Raw genomic sequence first — 17,174 nt, 5'->3', positions numbered from 1 at the left:
AGAGGTACTTTGATAGGAAACGGCTAGAGGTTTTGTTTGCTATTGGTGACATGGTTTGGTTGTCCTCTAAGAATCTGCGGTTGAGGATTCCTTCTAAAAAATTGGGTCCCAAGTTTGTAGGGCCCTTTAAGGTGCTTCAGGTAGTTAACCAATCTGCTGTTAGGTTTAGGTTCCTACCTCCTGGAAGATTAATCCGGTGTTTCATGCTTCTCTGTTGAAAAGAGCTTATGTGTCGGATGGAGACGCCTCTGCCACTGTTCCTCCGGTGGAGGAGGACGGGGAATACGAAATTTCCCGCATCCTAAACTCTAGACGGTATAGAGGGAGTTTGCAGTATCTCGTCGCTTGGAAGGGTTTCGGACCCGAGGATAACTCATGGGTGAGGGCGGATGATGTTTCTGCTTCCAGACTTGTCAGAGCGTTTCACAAGAGGTTTCCTGATAAGCCTGGGCCTAGGGGATCCGGAGGATCCTCATAGAAGAGGGGGTACTGTTAGAACTCTCCTGTTAGGTTTTTTTTCTATCTTGCTGGTCACATGACCTTTTTTGCCTATTTAGTCCTGCTCCACCCTCCTGGCCTTGCTGGACTTCGTTGTAATTTCTACTCTTAAGCTAGCTTGGTGCTTAGTTACCTATCTCAGTCAGTTTAGCTAGGTCTTCGGACCTTTATGTTCTATATTGTGTGTTTGTCTTTTTCTGCTATAATTTCTGCTAGGAGGTGTCCAACTTTATCCCAGTCCCTAGTTCTTGTAGGGATCCCTCCCTTGCATCTATAGGTCTTCGTACAGACTAGCCGAGGACTTTAGCGGGTCTGATCGCAGGATCAGGTTCCCCGTTACATCGTAGGGATCTAGCTTAGTTCTATGGTAGGGACAGATCTCCTTTCTTTCCTTAGTGCTTGTAGCAGATCATAACACTGCTAAGGACAGGCAAAAAGCAGAAGAGACTTGTTTGGGCTAAAGAACACAAGGAATGGACATTAGACCAGTGGAAATCTGTGCTTTGGTCTGATGAGTCCAAATTTGAGTTCTTTGGTTCCAAACACCGTGTCTTTGTGCAACGCAGAAAAGGTGAACGGATGGTCTCTACATGCCTGGTTCTCACCGTGATGCATGGAGAAGGAGGTGTGATGGCGTAGGAGTGCTTTGCTGGTGACACTGTTGGGGATTTATTCAAAATTGATGACACACTGAACCAGCATGGCTACCACAGCATCTTGCAGCGGCATGCTATTCCATCCGGTTTGCGTTTAGTTGCACCATCATTAATTTTTCAACAGGACAATGACCCCAAACACACCTCCAGGCTGTGTAAGGGCTATTTGACGAAGAAGGAGAGTGATGGGGTGCTACGCCAGATGACCTGGCCTCCATAGTCACCAGACCCGAACCCAATCGAGATGGTTTGGGGTGAGCTGGACCGCAGAGTGAAGGCAAAAGGGCCAACAAGTGCTAAGCATCTCTGAGAACTCCTTCAAGATTATTGAAAGACCATTTCCAGTGACTACCTCTTGAAGCTCATCAAGAGAATGCCAAGAGTGTGCAAAGCAATCATCAAAGCAAAAGGTGGCTACTTTAAAGAACCTTGAATATAAGACATATTTTCAGTTGTTTCACACTTTTTTGTTAAGTATATAATTCCACATGTGTTAATTCATAGTTTTGATGCCTTCAGTGTGAATGTACAATTTTCATGGTCGTGAAAATACAGAAAAATCTTTAAATGAGAAGGTGTGTCCAAACTTTTGGTCTGTACTGTATGTCCACCATCCTGGTATATATCCCCCATCCTGGTATATATGTCACCCATCCTGGTATATGTCCCCCATTCTACTGCTGTTCTTTAATGCATATAAAAAAAATTATTCTCACCTTCCCTTGGCTCCCCCGCTGCGTGATGTCCTCTTCTGAAGCCGGCAACTGACTTCAGCGTGCAAGAGACAGGAGCGGGTCACATCACTGCCATGCACCCCCGGTCATGTGCACTCCGACCTGGCAGGTCTCTGCGCCGCAATACACTTCAGCTGAATGTGCATCCGAGGACACACATCCCGTCAAAGTTTGTGTTGGTGTCTGCGTTTGCTCAGTTGGTTCACTGTCGGAATTAAGACGTCTTGTGCACATACCTTAATCTATGCACCAAATTTTTGGAGTAGGAACTGAGTGGAAAACTGTCCATATCCTCCTGAAAAAATGCTAAATTCCTAAAAGACTTGGAGTTTCTGCTAAGTTTCCACTCCAAAAACTTAGCAAAAAACCTCTGTGCACATACCCCAAAAGGAGTCTTTCACCCCAAAAACTATATCTAATGAGTGAGCATGAAAATGAAAGAGTACCCCAATAAAGAAGGTAATATACAAAATTATTAATAGAGAAATAATATATATTTATTATATTCGTTAATATTAGCTAAAGGACACAAAATAACAGAGGACATGATGAACAATGACAAGGGACATGATTAACCTTACTGACGGAGCCAATTACGTCTTTAATGACCGGGCCAAATTTTACAATTCTGACCACTGTCACTTTATGAGGTAAATACTCTGGAACGCTTCAATGGATCCCCCTGATTCTGATGTTTTTTTGTGACATATTGTACTTCATGATAGTGGTAACATTTATTCGGTATCACTTGCGTTTATTTGTGAAAAAAACGGAAATTTTGAGAAAATTTTGCAATTTTCAAACTTTGAATTTTCATGCCCTTAAATCAGAGAGATATGTCACACAAAATAGTTAATAAATAACGTTTCCCACATGTCTACTTTACATCAGCACAATTTTTTCCACAATTTTTTTTTTCGTTAGGAAGTTATAAGGGTTTAAAGTTGACCAGTGATTTCTAATTTTTCCAACAAAATTTACAAAACCCTTTTTTTAGCGACCACATCACATTTGAAGTGACATTGAGGGGCCTTTATGACAGAAAATACCCAAAAGTGACACCATTCTAAAAACTGCACCCCTCATGGTGCTCAAAACCACATTCAATAAGTTCATTAACCCTTCATGTGCTTCACATGAACTGAAGCAACGTGGAAGGAAAAAAACAAAAATGTAACTTTTTTCACAAAAGTTAAATTTCCGAGTGTTTTTTTTGGCTGTATAACAGCCGCGAAACATGTGGGGCGGACACTCGAGCATCTCACTCGAGCACCCGCGATCCTCAGTGCATACCCGAACACCCGATGCAAACTCAAGTAGCTAGCAGTTGTGCTCAACACTAGTCATCATATCGTCATCATTTTTTTTTCTTTACTTTTGAAAAAATCGTAATCCTACCCCAACCCTAACCCCAACCCTAACATAACCCTAACACAACCCTAACCCTAATACTAACCCTAACACAACCCTAATCGTAACCCTAACACAACCATAACCCCAACCCTAACCCTAATGGCAAAGAATGGTAAAAAAATATATATTTTTTATTTTATAATTTTTATCAAACTAAGGGGGGGACCAAGGGGGATTTAATGTATTATTTTTTTGCGTTTGATCACTGTGATAGGGTCTATCACAGTGATCAAAAGAAACCAATAGGAAAAATTCCCTATTGTTGGCAGGTATCGGCCGGCAGACCCTGGTGGGCGCGCTGCACATGCGCCCGCCATTTTTTTTCCAGGAAGATGACGGAGGGCCGGTGGACGGATCAGGAGATCCAGAGGACGGCGGAGGTAACGGGGGAGCTCAGGGGGCATCATTTCTCTCTCCTCTGACATGTATATGACATCGGGGCTGGGTAATAGAGAATTTTGCATATACAGTACAGACCAAAAGTTTGGACACACCTTCTCATTTAAAGATTTTTCTGTATTTTCATGACTATGAAAATTGTACATTCACACTGAAGGCATCAAAACTATGAATTAACACATGTGGAATTATATACTTAACAAAAAAGTGTGAAACAACTGAAAATATGTCTTATTTTCTAGGTTCTTCAAAGTAGCCACCTTTTGCTTTGATGTCTGCTTTGCACACTCTTGGCATTCTCTTGATGAGCTTCAAGAGGTAGTCACCGGAAATGGTTTTCACTTCACAGGTGTGCCCTGTCAGGTTTAATAAGTGGGATTTCTTGCCTTATAAATGGGGTTGGGACCATCAGTTGTGTTGTGCAGAAGTCTGGTGGATATACAGCTGATAGTCCTACTGAATAGACTGTTAGCATTTGCATTATGGAAAGAAAAAAGCAGCTAAGTAAAGAAAAACGAGTGGCCATCATTACTTTAAGAAATGAAGGTCAGTCGGTGTGAAAAATTGGGAAAACTTTGACAGTATCCAAAAAGTGCAGTTGCAAAAACCATCAAGCGCTACAAAGAAACTGGCTCACATGAGGACCGCCCCAGCAAAGGAAGACCAAGAGTCACCTGTGCTTCTGAGGATAAGTTTATCCGAGTCACCAACCTCAGAAATCGCAGGTTAACAGCAGCTCAGATTAGAGACCAGGTCAATGCCACACAGAGTTCTAGCAGCAGACACATCTCTTCAACAACTGTTAAGAGGAGACTTTGTGCAGCAGGCCTTCATAGTAAAATAGCTGCTAGGAAACCACTGCTAAGGACAGGCAACAAGCAGAAGAGACTTGTTTGGGCTAAAGAACACAAGGAATGGACATTAGACCAGTGGAAATCTGTGCTTTGGTCTGATGAGTCCAAATTTGAGATCTTTGGTTCCAATCACCGTGTCTTTGTGCGACGCAGAAAAGGTGAACGGATGGACTCTACATGCCTGGTTCCCACCGTGAAGCATTGAGGAGGAGTGTGATGGTGACCAAGAAGGAGAGTGATGGGGTGCTACGCCAGATGACCTGGCCTCCACAGTCACCAGACCTGAACCCAATCGAGATGGTTTGGGGTGAGGTGCACCGCAGAGTGAAGGCAAAAGGGCCAACAAGTGCTAACCATCTCTGGGAACTTCTTCAAGATTGTTGGAAGACCATTTCCGGTGACTACCTCTTGAAGCTCATCAAGAGAATGCCAAGCAGTCATCAAAGCAAAATGTGGCTACTTTGAAGAACCTAGAATATAAGACATATTTTCAGTTGTTTCACACTTTTTTGTTAAGTATATAATTCCACATGTGTTAATTCATAGTTTTGATGCCTTCAGTGCGAATGTACAATTGTCCTAGTCATGAAAATACAGAAAAATTGTTAAATGAGAAGGTGTGTCCAAACTTTTGGTCTGTACTGTACATCTTGCACCACTTTTGGTGCATACTGTATGAGCGGATCCTAATAGTGTAGCTCCCCCTATAGGAAATAAAATGTGAAAAAATAACATCACCTATATGGCTGCAGGGAAAACTATGAAAAAGAACATACATAATTCATCCATAAAATCCTTCCTGCGCCCCTGTATAGAATGAGTATAACGGCATAATATATTGATGTCGTTCCCTCCAGCCGTTTTCAGCAGCCATATGATGAGCCCCTCTAAGGGGCCCACCTGCGATATCCCGTCTCTCTGTGATGTAATCATTTCCATATAGGAGTTCAGTCACACGATGGCCTGGAGCATTATAGAGCGTGATATGATATTCATATAATACCGCGCTCAGCGAGGCATGCCTGCGCCAGATCTGGAGGTCGTATCAAATACATAGGGTTATTGCATGTAAAGAAATGTCCCCTAAGCAATGTAAAGATCATCCAGAACCTCACAGCTAAAAATAAAAATAAATCTAGGGACAGATAAGATATGAGATGTCCAAATGTGTGAAGCGTGTTAAAGGGATTGTCCAGGATTAGACAAACATGGCTGATCAGCGCCACGCCTATCTACAGGTTGTGTGTGATATTACAGCCCAGCTCCATTAAAGTGAATGAGGCTGAGCTGTAATACCACATACTACCTGTAGAGAGGAGTGGCGCTATTCTCGATAGTCCTTTTCATAAATCAATAGTACACATAAAAATAAGATATTTTGTAGTATATCTTATTAGAGAAATCTGCTTCTCTCTCCTCTTGGACTAATCAGTCATTCTCAAAATTCTCAATTCAAGGGTAAAATGTGTGAATATTGATGCTCCCATTACTGAGATAGGAGATGACAGTTGGTACTTATAAGATTCTATGGAGAACTTTAGCTATTGTTTCAGGAATGCCTGCTGTGAAATGGAGTGGAACCAGCTCACCTCTGCTAAGACTTTTGCAATCTTGGGCACGAGAGGAAGCCATCTTTGCTAGATGCTCAGGGCCCCTATCCAGAGAGGGAACCCTTGCTGTGGTATCTGATCATTTTCTAACAAACCGTTTTAAGTATGCAGTTCCCATGCAGATCTATGCGCCTATGTGTTTTCGATCCCATAGACAAAATTCCTCCCACTCTCCCTTACTTCTTAACCTAAACAATGTACATTAGTAAGAAGCAAAGAGATAACAATGGATTATATGGTAACATTTTATTCTAGGCTGTAGGTATTATATAATTACAAGTATTTTATATATATTTTATGAATTTTAGTGATCCTGAACATCTGATAATCCAGATTAGATTTTTTCCAGCAAATTACAAATGGGTCCCTAAATTGCAAGGGGAAAATTTGTCCCTAATGGAGATTTTGCAGGGACCCTGATTTCCAGCATTGCTACTACGCTTAAGGCTGTGTGGCCACAATGCGCTTTTTAAGCGTTTCCACAGCCACAATTCCGCTGCAGAAACGCTTAAAAAACACTTGGTAGAAGGTCTGCCATGTTCCCCAATGATGATCCGCATGTGCTGTGCACATCCTGCGGAAATTTCTGCTGCGGATTATCATTGCGGAAAAATCCACAGCACTACCAATTATTTTGCGGAAGCGCTGCGTTTTCGCCGCTATTGACTTGCATTGGAACGCATGAAATCCGCATCACTGTATATGTACATGCAGAATCCATGCGTTTAATGTGTGGATGGTACCCGGGTGTGGAGAAGAGGAGACTCTCCTCCGGACCCGGGTACCATAGAACCTGTAAAAAAAAGAATAAAATAAAAAATAAATATTATATTTACCTTCTGATGGCCCCCGGTGTCTTTGTCCTGGCTTGCCGGCAGATCCCGGTGGACTCAAGGACCTGCCATGACGTCATTTAGTGATGTGACGGGTCACGCGACCGCTGACATCGGCAGGTCCTTTAGTGTACCGCGAGCTGCCGGCAAGCCGAGACGCATCGAATAAAGACTCCGGGGGCCATCAGAAGGTAAATATAATATTTATTTTTTATTTTTTACCATTCTTTCAGTCACAGTATATAAATCCATGCCGTTTGCATGGATTTATATAGTGTGACCAAGTTGATAAGCACTTTCCAAGTGATGCTAAAATCGCGTGGAAAGAGCTTGTCAACCCGCATGCGGAAATGCATGTGAAGAACGCTTCACATCCGCTTGTCCCTGGCAGGAAAAACACATGTACAATCCGCATGTACAATCCACATGCGTTTTTTCTGCCAGGGAGATGCAGAAACGCTCAGGAAAAAATCCGGAGCATTTCTGCATCGTGGGCACATAGCCTGACACTCATGGTTGGAGGCTTAGACCGGAAGGAAAGTGTTATGTAATGTCATGGTAGCAATTAGAGATCTTCTTTCTGCATGAGCTTTACTTATATATTAGCCTGAAACAAGAAATCAGGAACTACTTAAAGAGTCCATAAACTCTGATACATTTCAGTTTGATAGCGTACATGATGAGCTTGACTCGCTGTGTCTAAAAGGGTCCTGTATCTACAATGAGACCTCCTCACCACTGGTGGACCCTGCGCAAGAACAGTATTTGGGCACTTTGCAGCTCAATAGCTCCTCATAATGCACGATTCCACCTGCTTTGTAAGTGGAAGAGTCTCCTTAATTGGAGATTATGCAAACTTTAATTCTAGCAATTAGTGGCAATGATATTGACACACTATAGTTCTACTATTACCATTAAACATCTGTTATTGTTAGTGATGTCTTAGTCTTAATACCCCAACCTAAAGGGTATCACTATCACTACTGGGCTCGTCACTGTCATCACTCTTTAGACAACGCAGGATGTTACACAGGCCCTAACGGTAGTCGACAATGCTACTCGCTAGGCCACAAGTCCCAGACTCACTCGGTTCTGGTCTCTCTCAGGTCTTCACTTGGGTCTGGTCTCTCTCGAGTCTTCACTTGGGTCTGGTCTCTCTTGGGTCGTCACTCGGCTCTGGTCTCTCTTAAGAGCCCCGTCACACTAAGCGACGCTACAGCAATCCCGACAACGATACGACCTGTCAGATGGTTGCTGCGTCGCTATGTGGTCGCTGGTGAGATGTCAAACAGTCAACGACGCAGCAACGATGCGGCGACCTGTAACGATCTGTATAACGATGCACGCCTATGTGTTTCTGTGTCTGAGTTGTCAACAAAGTCGTTGGTAAGGTGTCAAACACACCGATGCATTCTACCCAGCAGGGCCTCAACGATCAAAGAAATGTCCAGACCATTCCGACACGACCAGCGATCTCACAGCAGGGGCCTGGTCGCTGCTAAGTGTCAAACGTAGCGAGATCGCTGCTGAGGTCGCTGTTGCGTCACAAAACTTGTGACTCAGCAGCGATCTTGCTAGCGATCTCGCTTAGTGTGACGTTGCCTTAAGTCTTCACTCATATCTAGTCTCTCTCGGGTCTTCACTCAGGTCTGGTCTCTCTCGGGTCTTCACTCAGGTCTGGTCTCTCTCAGGGATGGTCTCTCTCAGGCCTTCATTTGGATCTGGTCTCTCTCGGGTCTTCACTCAGGTCTGGTCTCTCTCGGATCTGGTCTCTCTTGAGTCTTCACTCAGGTCTTGTCTGTCTTGGGTCTTCACTCAGTTCTGGTCTCCCTCGGGTCTTCACTCGGTTCTAGTCTCTCTCAGGTCTTCACTCAGGTCTGGTCTCTCTCAGGTCTTAACTTGGGTCTGGTCTCTCTCAGGTCTTCACTGAGGTCTGGTCTCTCTCTGGTCTTCACTTGGTTCTGGGCTCTCTTGGGTCTTCACTAGGTTCTGGGCTCTCTTGGTTCTTCACTCAGGCCTGGTCTCTCATGGGTCTTCACTGAGGTCTGTTCTCTCTCGGTTTTTCACTCAGTTCTGGTCTCTTTTGGGTCTCACTCGGGTCTGGTCTCTCTCGGTTTTTCACTCAGTTCTGGTCTCTTTTGGGTCTCACTCGGGTCTGGTCTCTCTCAGATCTTCACTCAGGTCTGGTCTCCTTCAGGCCTTCACTCGGGTCTGGTCTCTCTCGGGTCTTCACTCAGGTCTGGTCTCTCTCAAGTCTTCACTCAGTTCTGGTCTCATTCGGGTCTTCACTCAGGTCTGGTCTCTCTTGGGTCTTCACTCAGGTCTGGTCTCTCTTGGGTCTTCACTTGCATCTGGTCTCTCTTTTGGTCTTCATTTGAGTCTGGAATCTCTCACGTGTTCACTCGGGTCTGGTCTCTCTTGGTCTTCACTCAGGTATGGTCTCTCTTGAGTCTTCACTCAGGTCTGGTCTCTCTCGGGTCTTCACTCGGCTGTGGTCTCTCTCAGGTCTTCACTCGGTTGTGGTCTCTCTTGGGTCTTCACTCGTGTCTGGCCTATCTCGGGTCTTCACTCAGGTCTGGTCTCTTGCTAGTTTTTACTCAGGTCTGGTCTCTCTTGTTTCTTCACTTGGGTCTGGTTTCTCTCAGGTCTTCACTCGGTTCTGGTCTTATTCGGATCTTCACTCAGGTCTGGTCTCTCTCGGGTCTTCACTCGGTTCTGGTCTCTCTCAGATCTTCACTCGGGTCTGGTCTCTCTCGAGTCTTCACTCGGGTATGGTCTCTCTTGGGTCTTCACTTGGATCTGGTCTCTCTCGGGTCTTCACTCGGTTCTGGTCTCCCTCAGGTCTTCACTCGGTTCTGGTCTCTCTCGGGTCTTCACTCGGGTCTTGTCTCTCTCAGGTCTTCACTCGGGTCTAGTCTCTCTCGGGTCTTCACTTGGTTCTCGTCTCTCTTGGGTCTTCACTAGGTTCTGGTCTCTCTTGGTTCTTCACTCAGGTCTGATCTCTCTCGGGTCTTCACTTGGGTCTGGTCTCTCTCTCGGGTCTTCACTCGGGTCTGGTCTCTCTCGGATCTTCACTCGGGTCTGGTCTCTCTTGAGTCTTCACTCAGTCTGGTCTCTCTTGGGCCTTCACTCGGATCCGGTCTCTCTCGAGTCTTCGCTCGGGTCTGGTCTCTCTTGGGTCTTCACTTGGGTCTGGTCTCTCTCAAGTCTTCACTCAGTTCTGGTCTCATTCGGGTCTTCACTTGGGTCTGGTCTCTCTCTCGGGTCTTCACTCGGGTCTGGTCTCTCTCGGGTCTTCACTCGGTTCTGGTCTCTCTTAGGTCTTCACTAGGATCTGGTCCTGAGTGAAGAACCAAGAGAGACCAGAACCTAGTGAAGACCCAAGAGAACTAGAACTAAGTGAAGACTCGAGACAGAAAAGACCTCAGTGAAGACCCGAGAGAGACCAGAACCAAGTGAAGACCCGATCTGAAGGTCTCTCTCGAGTTTTCACTGAAGTCTAGTCTCTCTGGGGTCTTCACTCGGGTCTGGTCTCTCTAGGGTCTTCACTGAGGTCTGGTCTCTCTCGGGTCTTCACTTGTTTCTGGTCTCTCTTGGGTCTTCACTAGGTTCTGGTCTCTCTTAGTTCTTCACTCAGGTCTGGTCTGTCTCGGGTTTTCACTGAGGTCTGGTCTCTCTCGAGTCTTCACTCGAGTCTGGTCTCTCTCGGGTCTTCACTCGGGTCTGGTGTCTCTCAGCCCTTCACTCAGGTTCTGGTCTTTCTCGGGTCTTCACTCGGGTCTGGTCTCTCTCGGGTCTTCACTCGGGTCTGGTCTCTCTCGGGTCTTCACTCGGGTCTGGTCTCTCTCGGGCCTTCACTCGGGTCTGGTCTCTCTCGGGTCTTCACTTGTTTCTGGTCTCTCTTGGGTCTTCATTAGGTTCTGGTCTCTCTTAGTTCTTCACTCAGGTCTGGTCTGTCTCGGGTTTTCACTGAGGTCTGGTCTCTCTCGAGTCTTCACTCGAGTCTGGTCTCTCTCGGGTCTTCACTCGGGTCTGGTGTCTCTCGGGCCTTCACTCAGGTTCTGGTCTCTCTCAGGTCTTCACTAGGTTCTGGTTTCTCTTGGATCTTCACTCAGGTCTGGTCTCTCTCGGGTCTTCACTGAGGTCTGGTCTCTCTCGGGTCTTCACTCAGGTCTGGTCTCTCTCGGGTCTTCACTTGGTTCTGGTCTCTCTTGGGTCTTCACTAGGTTCTGGTATCTCTTAGTTCTTCACTCAGGTCTGGTCTCTCTCGGGTTTTCACTGAGGTCTGGCCTCTCTCGGGTCTTCACTCAAGTCTGGTCTCTGTCAGGTCTTCACTCGAGTCTCGTCTCTCTCGTGTCTTTATAGTCGTGTCGTGTTTTATAGTGCATTTGGTAGTGTGTTTTGTGTCATTGTCCTGCTGGAAGATCCATGACCTCTGAGGGAGACCCAGCTTTCTCACACTGGGCCCTACATTATGCTGCAAAATTTGTTGGTAGTCTTCAGACTTCATAATGCCATGCACACGGTCAAGCAGTCCAGTGCCAGAGGCAGCAAAGCAACCCCAAAACATCAGGGAACCTCTGCCATGTTTGACTGTAGGGATCGTGTTCTTTTCTTTGAATGCCTCTTTTTTTTTCTTGTACACTCTATGTTGATGCTTTTTCCCAAAAAGCTCTACTTTTGTCTCATCTGACCAGAGAACATTCTTCCAAAACGTTTTAGGCTTTCTCAGGTAAGTTTTGGCAAACTCCAGCCTGGCTTTTTTATGTCTCGGGGTAAGAAGTGGGGTCTTCCTGGGTATCCTACCATACAGTCCCTTTTCATTCAGACGCCGACGGATAGTACGGGTTGACACTGTTGTACCCTCGGACTGCAGGGCAGCTTGAACTTGTTTGGATGTTAGTCGAGGTTCTTTATCCACCATCCGCACAATCTTGCGTTGAAATCTCTCGTCAATTTTTCTTTTCCGTCCACATCTAGGGAGGTTAGCCACAGTGCCATGGGCTTTAAACTTCTTGATGACACTGCGCACGGAAGACACAGGAACATTCAGGTCTTTGGAGATGGACTTGTAGCCTTGAGATTGCTCATGCTTCCTCACAATTTGGTTTCTCAAGTCCTCAGACAGTTCTTTGGTCTTCTTTCTTTTCTCCATGCTCAATGTGGTACACACAAGGACACAGGACAGAGGTTGAGTCAACTTTAATCCATGTTAACTGGCTGCAAGTGTGATTTAGTTATTGCCAACACCTGTTAGGTTCCACAGGTAAGTTACAGGTGCTGTTAATTACACGAATTAGAGAAGCATCACATGATTTTTCAAACAGTGCCAATACTTTTGTCCACCCCCTTTTTTAGGTTTGGTGTGGAATTATATCCAATTTAGCTTTAGGACAATTCTTTTTGTGTTTTTTCATTGAAGACAAATTAAATGAAGATAATAATACCAAAGAATTTGTGATTTTAATCATTTTCAGGAAGAAACTGAGTATTATCTGACAGAATTGCAGGGGTGCATACTTTTGGCCACCACTGTATATCTCTGACCTAGTCTCCCGTTACATACCCGCATGCAACCTCCGATCCTCACAAGATATCCTTCTCTACTCCCCTCTTATCTCCTCCTCCCACAATCGCATACAAGATTTCTCCCGTGCTTCCCCCCTACTCTGGAACTCTCTACCCCAACACATCATCAGACTCTCGTCGACCGTGGAAACCTTCAAAAGGAACCTGAAGACCCACCTCATCCGACAAGCCTACAACCTGCAGTAACCACCGCTCCCCCATACCGCTGCACGACCAGCTCTCCCCTCACCTACTGTATCCTCACCCATCCCTTGTAGATTGCGAGCCTTCCCGGGCAGGGTCCTCGCCCCTCCTGTACCAGTTGCTGTCACATTGTGTTCAAGATTATTGTAATTGTTTTTATTATGTATACCCCTTTTTCACATGTTAAACGCCATGGAATAAATGTCGCTGTAATAATAATAATAAATAATAATAATAATTGTCAATTTTGATGCGAATGTTGGATTGAAAATTGAACTTGTCTCCGATATTTTCCGTGGACACATGTGCACAGCCCCACAGAATAACACAGGTACGAGTGTGTGTCACCCAAAGGGATATAGGGGACTCGGTACCCGGACCTTTTACCTTGTTTTTAGAAAGTCACGGCAGTCAGTTCCCGGGCCCGTCCTCTGGGCTCTCTCTTGAAAAAGGTTTTTTTTTAGTGTATGGTTTGTTTCGTGACGCCACCTGTGGTTTCTGGTAATAGATACCAGCGCTGCTTCAGACCTCTGGGGCGGTTGGTAGGGCAGCTGAGTTGGAACGGCTCCCCACAGGTGGAGCTGGCCCCAGGGCAGTGTAGTATAGATGATGGTGATGCTGGGGCTTGTGGTGCAGGAGAGATGGCGCAGCGGAAATAACTGATGGAGGCCGTGGAGTGCAGTCATCCGAGTTTACTCACAGTTCTGTTCAAGGTCCTCAGGTACACTGTACGGGTGTCAGCCTCCCGCTTCGCACTGCGTCTACCAGATAAGGGGTCCAGCACTTTCTCAAGTATATCAGGAGCGCTTGACCGAACCCCACTTTCTTTATGTTCCTTACTAGACCGACTTCTCGCGCCGCGTCTTCTTCCTCCTGCCCTGCGCTTTCCCACACACAGTCCCGATCGGGTGCTCTGAAGTCCCTCTGGGCAACCTTGAGTTCCCACACCTACTTGATGCCCTTCACGGTGACTAGGGTGAGATTGTGGCAACTGCACCATGGAAGTACAGAAGCCTCCGGTTTTCCAGCCGAGACCTGGAGTAACACGGCTGGTCCAGGGACCGGTTCCCTTTTTGCGGCCTGATCCCTCTGACACTTGGCAGACTCGGGCGTACGGGTGCCGTCCAGCACTCACCGTACCCCCTGGGATCCCTTCTGTTGACGGAGCCTTTCTCCTCTGCTCCCCTCCTGGGCCTCTACTACTAGGCCCCGTATGGAGCAGAGCTCCTAAAGAGACTCTGCTGCCCTCCTCTCATTGCTACTTACTCCCTGTCCTCTGCACTATACTCCTGCCACCCTAAGATGGCTTCCCTTATATACCTCCTATTATGGTGCTCCCCTACTCTATATCCTCCACCCACACCCACTACTGGTTCCCCCTCTCTTTGGTTCCCCCCACTCCAGCCAGGGACAGGGCTCAGCAGAAACACAGTGCATCTTGCCCTTCCAGCCGGCCTGGAGTAGTGTAGTGTTGAATGCGGGTGTTGCGGTTCCGGGCAGCACTCCCTTCTTACCTTGAGAGAAGGAGACACCACACCTCTGGGTGAGGTGCAGTACCTCTGTGGCGACTGAACCCTCAGGGGCGCCACACTCCCCCCTGGTAAAACACAACACGTTCACTGGCTGGGACTGAGCAATAACACGGTATTTTAGACATACAAAATTTTTAGATGCATCACTTAGAAGATTATAAAACTTTTTCTTCCCTTTATGGGAGGCACATTACTTGAACGTTACAGGTTAACGTTAGCAACAACAATAAAATTTTTTTCACTTGCATATACATATTTTCTCATGTACAACATTTTCAACAATTTTAGCAGCATGAGGGACCCGTCCGAAAACCCTCCACGTAGGCCCTGGGCGTGGCTGCAGGGCATAGACGATCCAGGTCCTGGACCTCGTCTTCGTCAAACGGGTTTTTGTTCTGAGGTCTGTGGTTGTAAATATAAAACCAATAGAGGGCACTTTAATAAGTGCAAACTATATAAAAGATCAGTTGTTGGCTACTCACAGTCCTCAGCCTGAAGTCTGTATACCCGCACGGGTAACCAAATGCACACAAAAACAACTTTTCTGTTTGTACCCTTACGGGTGACTATTTACAGTTCTTAGTCCCATCTACTTTTACACTAGTAGTGGTATCCCCACTGGGGATGTTCCTGGTGGTCGCCGACTGACCCGGCCGGGTCATCAGCCTCAGGCTGCAGGGGCATGTCCTCGTCCTCTTTAAACACGCGGTGGACTCGGAGGGCGTACCACCCGCGTTCCCCATGGTACCTGGTGTAGGAGACATAGTCACCAGGATATAAGTTCTGGCCAGGGTGTCCTTGCTCCAGGTGGGACTCGACATCCCGCCTGTTCACAAAGATGTCCCGGTCAAATTCTGGATCACGTATGAAGCCCCATCCAGCTTCCTGGTTGAATTTGACTATTAGTCCCTCCTGCCGGGGACTAGACTGAAGGGTCTCGTTTTGACGTACCTGTGCCTTGGCGGCGTTGTTTCTGGCCTCTAATTGCTCCGAGCGCACCCGCAGGATGCGCCGATCTTTTGACAGTTGTTGGAGCTCCCGCCTGCAGAACTCCTCCCACTGCAGGGCTTGGGCCTGGGTCTCTTGCGGAAACCCCATCAGGTCGCCCCCCCGGTCGTCCCACCTATACTCCTCTCCTTCATGGCGGGCAGCCGGGGGCGCTGGTACTGGGAGTAGAGGGCGCTGCTGCTGGTCCTCGAACTTGGCGGACCAATCGAACGAGGGCGCTCCGTACACCCACTCGGGTGCCGGGGCTTGCTGTTTCGGGAGGGAGCCGAGCAGGAGGTCCGCGGAGTCAGAGCCCGGGGGTGGAGGTTCCGGGTTTAGCAGCTGCTCCAGGGTGTACGTGGCTGGGGACAGAGGGTGCTGTAGGAGGCCCAGGAGCAGGTCGGCGCTTGCAGCGCCCGGGACTGGCGAACTTCTCCTACCTGCTCCTGTGCTGGACGCGGCCTCCTGGTGCTCGTCATGCTCTGCCGGGGCTGGAGTGCTGCAGGTGGCACGCAGCGCTGACTGCCGCCGGGCAGTGATTTTCGCCAGCAGCTCCGTCTTTCACCTGGCGATCGTTGCTTGCTGGGCTTTTTCCAGCTGCTGGCTCAGCTCCATTACTTCGCCCTGGAGGAATTCAGTCTCCTCCGGGGACAGCTTCACTATTGCCTCCTCCAGGGTGAGATGGGTTACCAGCTCCGGCAGGCCAGAGGCAGAGGTTTGTTCCTGACCTCCTTCCATTCTGGCTGCCGGGTGCGGTCTGTCTAGACCGGTCAAGACCACTCCCTGTCTCCATTCCTTCTCTCCTCCTCCCCTCCTTTTTCGGGGGCGGTTCCATGGCAGCCTGCTGTCGGTCACTCCCTGGGACGTCCTCCCCGCCTTGACGGACACATCTATGCGGACAGTCACAGTTGCAAGGGGCGGGTTGTGCTTTTGGCGCCATTCTGGGACCCGGCCCATGATGGGATGTTCCATAGTGTTGTCTTTGATCACACACATAATGGCGCCCGTTCTTCTGGGGCGGGCGCCACATCCAGTGAAAGTATACAGTTCAAATAAGGCACACAGTACCCGATGGCAACGGGCACGAAATCCTGTTCGTGACGCCAGGAAGAGAGATGTGTCACCCAGGGGGATATAGAGGACTCGGTACCCGGGCCTTTTACCTTGTTTTTAGGAAGTCACGGCAGTCGGCTCCCGGGCCCGTCCTCTGGGCTCTCTCTTGAAAAAGGGGGGTTTTTAGTGTATGGTTTGTTTCGTGACGCCACCTGTGGTTTCTGGTAATAGATACCAGCGCTGCTTCAGACCTCTGGGGCGGTTGGTAGGGCAGCTGAGTTGGAACGGCTAGCCACAGGTGGAGCGGGCCCCAGGGCAGTGTAGTATTGATGATGGTGATGCTGGGACTTGTGGTGCAGGAGAGATGGCGCAGTGGAAATAACTGACGGAGGCCATGGAGTGCAGTCATCCAAGTTTACTCACAGTTCTTGTTCAAGGTTCTCAGGTACACTGTACGGGTGTTAGCCTCCCGCATCGCACTGCGTCTACCAGATAAGGGGTCCAGCACTTTCTCAAGTATATCAGGAGCGCTTGACGGAACCCCACTTTCTTTATGTTCCTTACTAGACCGACTTCTCGCGCCGGGTCTTCTCCCTCCTGCCCTGCACATTCCCACACACAGTCCCGATTGGGTGCTCTGAAGTCCCTCTGGGCAACCTGTAGTTCCCGGACCTACTTGATGCCCTTCACGGTGACTAGGGTGAGATTGTGGCAACTGCACCATGGAAATGCAGAAGCCTCCGGTTTTCCAGCCGAGACCTGGAGTAACACGGCTGGTCCAGGGACCGGTTCCCTTCTTGCGGCCTGATCCCTCTGACACTTGGCAGACTCGG

This window comes from Phyllobates terribilis, unplaced genomic scaffold, assembly GCF_046119375.1.
Source record: "Phyllobates terribilis strain yellow unplaced genomic scaffold, ASM4611937v1 Scaffold_8__6_contigs__length_399053987, whole genome shotgun sequence".
NCBI lineage: Eukaryota > Metazoa > Chordata > Amphibia > Anura > Dendrobatidae > Phyllobates > Phyllobates terribilis.
Note: the sequence above shows the minus strand (reverse complement) of the source record.